Source organism: Chlorocebus sabaeus, chromosome 21 (assembly GCF_047675955.1).
Source record: "Chlorocebus sabaeus isolate Y175 chromosome 21, mChlSab1.0.hap1, whole genome shotgun sequence".
In the NCBI taxonomy this organism is placed as follows: domain Eukaryota; kingdom Metazoa; phylum Chordata; class Mammalia; order Primates; family Cercopithecidae; genus Chlorocebus; species Chlorocebus sabaeus.
Genome location: NC_132924.1, coordinates 6,192,357 through 6,200,508, shown reverse-complemented (window position 1 = coordinate 6,200,508; position 8,152 = coordinate 6,192,357). Strand labels below are relative to the sequence as shown.

General features: G+C 37.9%; 1 pseudogene; it reads right to left on the bottom strand.

The window, feature by feature from the left end:
- Positions 1-583: 583 nt before the first annotated feature.
- Positions 584-7,911, bottom strand: LOC103227352 (cell division control protein 42 homolog pseudogene; annotated as a pseudogene).
- Positions 7,912-8,152: the final 241 nt, after the last annotated feature.

Genomic DNA, 8,152 nt, shown 5'->3' with positions numbered 1-8,152 from the left:
CTCTCATCACTGCTTTTGTTGTATTCTTCAGTTTTTTTGTATATTGCATTTCTATTTTTGTTTCCAAACATTTTTAAATTTTCTTCTTCTTTACTGAACCACTGAATATTCAGAAGCATGTTCTTTAATTTCCATGTGTTTGTGTAGTTTCCAAGGTTCCTCTTGTTATTGTTGTCAAGTTTTTTTCTCTTGTGGTTAAAAAAAAGATATAATTTTGACTTTTTTTGCATTTGTTGAGGATTATTTTGTAGCCTAACATATAGGCCTGGAGAATGTTTCACATGTTGATGAGAATTAGATGTACTCTGAAGCAACTGACTGACATGTTCTATAAATGTCAGGCTCATTTGGTCAAGTGTGTAGCTTAACTCCAATTTTGTGGTTGTTGTTGATTTACTGTCGGAATGAGCTGTTCTTTCCTCAGAGTGTTGAAGTACCCTACTATTAATATATTGCAGTTTTCTCTCTGTTTAGATCTATTAATGTTTGCTTTATGTACTCGGGTGCTCTTGTTTTGAGTATATATTTATAATTGTTATATTTTCTTGCTAGATTGACTCCCTTTTTTAGACAGGGAAAAAATTTTTTTAAATTACAAACTCAATTCATTTGGTGTATTTCAAAGGTGCAATACTTTTCTTCATTTATCAGTGAGAGAAGTTAGAAATCAACTTCCCCAAAAAATCAGCAAATGGCAAACAAATGTCCTTGAAAGTCACAATCACATATAGTGTGTCCTAGAAAAGAGAAGGGGCAAGACAGGCTCCACCCACTTTCATGAGTTTCATCCAATACCGGATCTACTCCAGGGTGGAGAGAAAAGGCAACTTTCAAAAAGCCGCATGTTACTAAATGAGGCATTTACTCTACTCCTTCCTAAGAGCACTGGATGAGGAACATGTTTTCTAAACTAGATCTAGGAAGTGGAAGGTGGAATCAATCCATCCTCCTCCCCTTAAGGGCTATCCACTGGTTAATGAATTTAAAAAAACAAGACTAAAAAACAAACCCCACACACAATCCTCGAAAAAAAGAGGAGAAAAAAAAAAAACTCAAAACACTAAGATGTCCCAGATTACTCTCCAGAGTGGAACCAGGAAGCAGCTTCAACAATTTGTTAGTCTGTACACCTTGCTTTTAAACAAACAAAAAATTATTTTTTCAAGCTACAAAACAAAAACTAGTACTAATCACTTTTCTGACAATACACAATTACTCAAAGTCACCTAGTCCTGGGAGGGGGAAGGGGCCATACCTATGGCCTTGTCTCACGTGAGTGTATGTGGGTAGGTGCAGGGCATTTGCCATTATTGCAAAAATGAACTTTAATTTTTAATCTTATTTTGATTTAAACACTGCTTTTAGTATGATGCCAACACCAGCTGGGCAGAAAGGGCTCTGGAGAGATGTTCATAGCAGCACACACCTGCGGCTCTTCTTTGGTTCTGGAGGCTCCAGGGCAGCCAACATTGCTTCGTCAAACACATTCTTCACGCCTTTCTGTGTGAGTGCGGAACACTCTACATACCTTACAGTCTTCAGGTCATGGACCAGCTTTTCAGCAGTCTCTGGAGTGATAGGCTTCTGTTTGTTCTTGGAAAGTTTCTCAATAGTAGGGGGGTCATCTCTGAGGCCAATTTGGATCCCAACAAGCAAAAAAGGAGTCTTTGGACAGTGGTGAGTTATCTCAGGCACCCACTTTTCTTTCGCATTTTCAAATGAAGGTGGAGAGACCACTGAAAAACAGACTAGAAATACATCTGTCTGTGGATAACTCAGTAGTAGTAATCTGTCATAATGCTCTTGCTCTGCAGTATCAAAAAGCCCAAGAGTATATGGGTCTCCACCAATCGTAACTGACTGCATAATTGTCAAAAACAGTCGGCACATGTTCCGATGGAAATTTGTTTGTTGTGTAGGATATCAGGAGACTTGTTTTACCAACAGCATCATCGTCCACAACAACACACTTAATTGTCTGTATTGCTGAAATAGTTTTGTATCCACCTTAAATACTTAAAATCTGATGTTGACCTCAGCTTCTCCACTGGGGTGTTCAAAATTGACCCCTTTATCATTACATAGTGACCATCTTTATCTTTTTACATTTTACTTGTGGTCTATTTTATGATATAAGTATTGCCACTCCTGCTCTTTTTTGGTTTCCATTTGCGTGGAATTTTTTCTCATCCTGTCATTTTCAGTTTCTACGTGTCTTTATTGATGAAATGGGTTCATTGTAGGCAGTGTGTATATGAATCTTGTTTCTTTATTCATTCATCCACTCAATGTCTTTCAGTTGAAGAAATGAGTTCATTCTTTTGATAAATAAGTACTGATAAATAAGTACTATCGTCATTTTGTGACTTGTATCTTTGTTGTTTTGTAACTCCTCTCTTTCTCACTGTCTCTTCTTTGTGGTTAACTTTCTATGGTACTGTGTTTTAATTTGTTGCTTTTTATTTTCAGTGTATTTATTAGAACATTTTGTTCTGTGATTATGAAGATTACAAAAATATCTTAAAGTGATGACTTTAATCACAAAATAATATAAACAAAGAAAAAAACTAAGAAAGCTCTACACTTCCCCACATTTTCAATTTCATTATGTCACTTTACGTATCTTTGTATTTCTTCTCTCTTAACAGGTTCTGTAGATACTTTTGTTTTTGATAGATTTGTCTTTTAGTCATCATACTAAAATGATAAGTGGACTGCATACTACAGTTACAATTACAAAATTTTGAGTTTGTCTGTGGGCTTATTATTACCACTGGTTTTTATAACTTTAGATGTTTTCTTTTTTGCACATTTGTGTTTTTCTTTTTCAGAATGAAGAAGTTTCTTTGGTATTTCTTGTCAGAGGGGTCTGATGGGATGCATTCTCTTAACTTTTGTTTGTCTGAGAAAGACTATCTCCCCTTCATGTTTGAAGGATAGCTTTGCTGGGTACAGTATTCGCAGTTGACAATTTTAGTCTTTCAGTACTTTACATATACTCCCTCTCTCTCCTGGGTTGGACAGTTGCCATTTAGAAGTCTGTTGCCAGTCATTTGGAGCTCTTTTATATTATTCACTTATTTTCCCTTGCTGCTTTTAGTATTTTATTTGTCTTAGGCCTTTGAGGGTTTTATTATCCTATGTCCTAGGGTAATCTTATTTGGCTTTACTCTGTCTGGTGATCTCTGACCTTCTTATACTTGGAGATTTATATCTTTCCCAAATTTTGGAAAGTTTTCTGTTATTATTTCTTTGAACAGACTTTCATTTTTTTCCTCTTTTTCTTTTTTGAGAAGAAGTCTCACTCTGTCACCCAGGTTGGAGTGCAGAGGAATGATCTCAGCTCACTGCAACATCTGACTCCCAAATTCAAGCAATTATTTTGCCTCAGCCTCCTAAGTGGCTGGGATTACTGCTGCGCACCACTACACCTGGTTAATTTTTGTAATTTTAGTAGAGACAAGGTTTCACCACGTTAGTCAGGCTGGTCTCGAACTCCTGACCTTCAGTGATCCACCTGTCTCAGCCTCCCAAAATTCTGGGATTACAGGCATGAGCCACTGCACCCTGCCTCTTTGAATAAACTTTCTATTCCTTGCTTTTGCTCAGCTTCCTCTTGAATATCAGTAATTCTTAGATTTACTATTTTGATGTGATTGTCTATATCTTATAGGCATTCTTTACTACTTTTCATTATTTTCTTTTATCTCATCTGGCTGTGTATTTTCCATCAGCCTGTCTTTAAGCTCACTGATTTCTTTCTCTGCTTGATTTATCTGCCATTGAGAGCCTCTCATGAATTTTTGTTCAACCGATATACTTCTTAGTTTTAGGATTTCCGTTTGATGTTTTTAAAAAATAATTTCAATCTTTTCCTCAAATTTCTCTGATACATTTCTGAATTGCTTTTCTGTATTATTTTGTGTATCACTGAGTTTCCTTAAAAATATTATTTTTGGGGCTGGGCACAGTGGCTCACGCCGTAATCCCAGCACTTTGGGAGGCTGAGGTGGGCAGATAATGAGGTCAGGAGTTCGAGACCAGCCTTGCTAACATGGTGAAACCCTGTCTCTACTAAAAAAATACAAAAGTTAGCTGGGTGTGGTGGCGGGTGCCTGTAAACCCAGGTACTTGGGAGGCTGAGGGAGGAGAATCACTTGAACCCAGGAGGCAACGGTTGCAGTGAGCCGAGATCATGCCATTGCACTCTAACCTGGGTGACAAGAGCAAGACTTCATCTCAAAAAAAAAAATTACTATTTTGGATTCTTGATCAGAGAGACTAACTACCACTGTTTAGTTAGTGTTGGCCAGCGGCTTCTTGCTTTGTCCACTCGGGAAGATTATGGTTTTTTTGTCTGCTGTTTTCTCTTATGAATGTACATCTATGTGTCTGCATTAAAGGATTAGTTATTCATTCAAATCTTCTCTATCTCGCTTGTTTTATTTTTTATTGGGTGTGTTTGTTAGAGAGTGTTTGCAATTTACCTTGAATATCCTTTTTGCTGTGTCACTACCTCCTTTTTGGCACTAGATGGCACCTTAATCCCAGGTTTGCCTCAGCTCTAGCAACCATTCAGAGCACTTGTGCCAGATGAGGGAGGTCCTAAAGGGAATACCAGGGAAGCTTGGCAAGGCTAGCTAGGGATTTGTGATCTGAGAACCGATGAAACATAGCTCCTACAGCATGGTGTTACCGAACAGCCACTGTGATTTGGCATCTCCTTTGGCTAAATAGCTACATTTCCCAGGCTGGGGAAACTAGTTACCTAATCTCTTTGTTTCTGGGTGTCCTCAGGAGTTTTTCCTCCCTTAAGACACTGGCTATACTTCTTGTGGGTGTCTTCTGTCTGGAATCCCAAGATGGCGGGAAAGCTGGTTGTCTTCCTGAATCTTCTTTTTCTTCTTTTTTTTTTTTTTTTTTTTTTTTGGTCTAGTAAGCTTTAATAGGCGAAAAATTGTCTACACATTTGGTGTCCGGCAGATTTATGCTAGGATGTCAGGAATATAAAAGTCTTACTCTTTTATATCTGCATAGATTTTTTTCACTTCTCCATTACTTCAGTAACTATCTTATTTGCATATTTGAGTTCTGTGATATTGCTGATGATAATCTTGGTGCTTTGAATTTGTTTAAGGTTTTCTGTCAGTCAGGAAGTGGAAACCAGCTTGCTTCTACTCAGCCTTTTTGGTGATGTCACTGTCCTTATGAATTTTGAAAGCTTTACTGTGAAGGGTGTTATACAAGTAACATGTAACAAGGTATTTGTAGACACATACTTAAAATATATTTCTTTTTTTTTTTTTAATTGAGATGGAGTCTTGCTCTGTCACCCAGGCTGGAGTGCAGTGGCGTGATCTCGGCTCACTGCAAACTCCACCTCCTGGGTTCATGCCATTCTCCTGCCTCAGCCTCCCGAGTAGCTGAGACTACAGGTGCCCGCCACCATGCCTGGCTAATTTTTTTGTATTTTTTAGTAGAGAAGGGGTTTCACCATGTTAGCCAGAATGGTCTCGATCTCCTGACCTCATGATCCACCTGCCTCGGCCTCCCAAAGTGCTGGGATTACAGGCGTGAGCCACCGCACCCGGCCCTTAAAAGATATTTCTAAGATGTTGTTGATAAAATGAATTTGTAAATGTATTAATTTAGTGATTTCAAGTGTTTACCCAATTGCAAATATATAATAAAATGTTTAAATATGTTTCTTTAAAGAAGTTCCTTACGATATATCTTAAAATCTTTGTTGTGAAGAGTGTTCTTTTAGTAAGGGGATATGTAGTGTGAGGTTGTAGACACTTACATTAAAGATAATTCTAATAATGTTATTTATTAGATGAGTTGGTAACTATGTTAACTCATTGAATGCAAGTGCTTACCACATGATAAAGCATGCAATAATGTGTTTAAACATGTTTTAAAAGATGCTTTTGTTATTCATTTTAAGAGCTTTGTAATGAAGAGTGTTATTTCAGTGAGTGGATGTAATACTATGCAGGAAATAGTTAGTAGACACATGCCTAAAAGATGATCTAAGAATGTCATTGATAAAATGAGTTGGTGACTATGTTAATTCAGTGAAAGCAAGCAAGTATTACCAAACTGGAATGTATGTAATAAAGTGTTTCAACATGGTTCTTTGAAGATTTTTCTTACCACACATTTTATTTATATATATATACATATATATATTTTTTGAGATGGAGTCTCACTCCGCCACCCAGGCAGGAGTACAATGGTGCAATCTTGGCTCAGTACAACTTCCTCTGCCCTCCAGGTTCAAGTGATTCTCCTGCCTCAGCCTCCTGAGTAGCTGGGACTACAGGCGGGTGCCATCAGGCCCAGCTAATCTTCTTTGTACTTTTAGTAGAGACGGGGTTTCACCATATTGGCCAGGCTAGTCTTGAACTCCTGACCTCAGGTGATCTTCCCGCCTCAGCCTCCTGAAGTGCTGGGATTACAGGTGTGAGCCACGGTGCCCGGCCTCTTTCCGTGCATTTTAAAAGCTTTGTTCTGAAAATTGTTACATCAGTGAGTGAATGTGGCTCACTGTAAAGTGTTTATAAGCATATGCTTAAAAGATGATCTAAAAATGTTCCTGATTAGTTGATAATAGTGTTAATTCAATGAATGTAAGTATTAATTAAATGCAAGTGTTTACCAAATTGTAAAGTATGTAACGAAGTCCTTAAACATGCTTATTTATAGATTTTTAAAATTATACATTTAAAAATCTTTCTTGTGAAGAGTGTTATATTAGAGAGTACATCTAATATTTAACTACATACACCTACTCACTAGGTTTGCAGGCACATGTTCAGAAGATAAAACTGATAATGTCACTTAAAATATATGTTGTTAGCTGGATTAATTCAGGGAATTTAAGTGTTTAATAAGCTATCATATATGTGTAAAGCGTTTAAGCAATTTTTTTTTTTTTTTTTTTTGAGACAGAGTCCCACTCTGTCACCCAGGCTGGAGTGCAATGTGCGATCATGGCTAGCTGCAGCCTCTGCCTCCTGGATTCAAGCAATTCTCCTGCCTCAGCCTCCTATAGATGGGACTATAGGTGACCGCCACTACACCCCGCTAATTTTTGTATTTTTAATAGAGATGGGGTTTCACCATGTTGGCCAGGCTGGTCTGAAATTTCTGACCTGAGGTGATCTGCCCCACCTCGGTCTCCCAAAGTGTTAGGATTACAGGTGTGAGCTACCCTACCACGGCCAGCCAAGCATATTTTTTAAAAGATGTTTCTTACCATTGCATTTTGGGTAAGAAACATTCTATGGCAAAAAGCTTTTATTTTAATGAGTGGATCTAACGTATGTAATGTATGTAGTGAGGTGTTTATATGTTGAAAGATAAATCTAAGAATGCTACTTAAAAGATGTGTTGTTAACTGTATTCAGTAAATTTAAGTGTTTACCAAGCTGTATAGTATGCAATAATGTGTTTAAATATGCTTCTTTAAAGATATTTGTTACCAGAGAGGGTGATGTCAGCAAGTTGTTAGAATAGAAACTATCTCACTCTACTTGCTTCCATAAAAAATCAACTAACAATTTTCCACAGATTAGAATACCTTTGTAAATATCCCAGAACTTGGGAGTGAATCGGAGACGTCTTCTCAAACTACAGACCAAGAGCCACACATAAGTGTACGAGGAATGATTTCACTTCGACCAAGTTGCTCCTTTCTCCAAACTGCACAGTGACACACACAGTGTTTTCCAGTAACCATGTTATTTTTTCAGAGGGAGAAAAAAATTGGAGGTGAATATTTAGCTATCCTATTATTCTGGGACCATTCACAGGAGATACTATCTTGTCTCACCTCATGGGACATATTGGAGGGTAGTAGAGGAGCTGGTCCTACCCTAGCCTACCTGTTTTCCAGCCCAGTACCATCTTATCTCACCAATACTCACACTGACCCCAGGGCATCCTGAAGGCTCAGATCTAGCCTTTCTTCCTCTTTGTAGAAAGACCTTTCTCTACCCAGATATACAGGGACATCATTTTATACACTTACCTTAGGTGTTCTAAGGAAAAGCACCTACCCTGATCGACACATCTGTGAAAGTAAACAACTCTCCCAGTGGAAGGTGACAGAATTCGGGCTGCTCTGATTAAAATTCTCTGGCTTAGT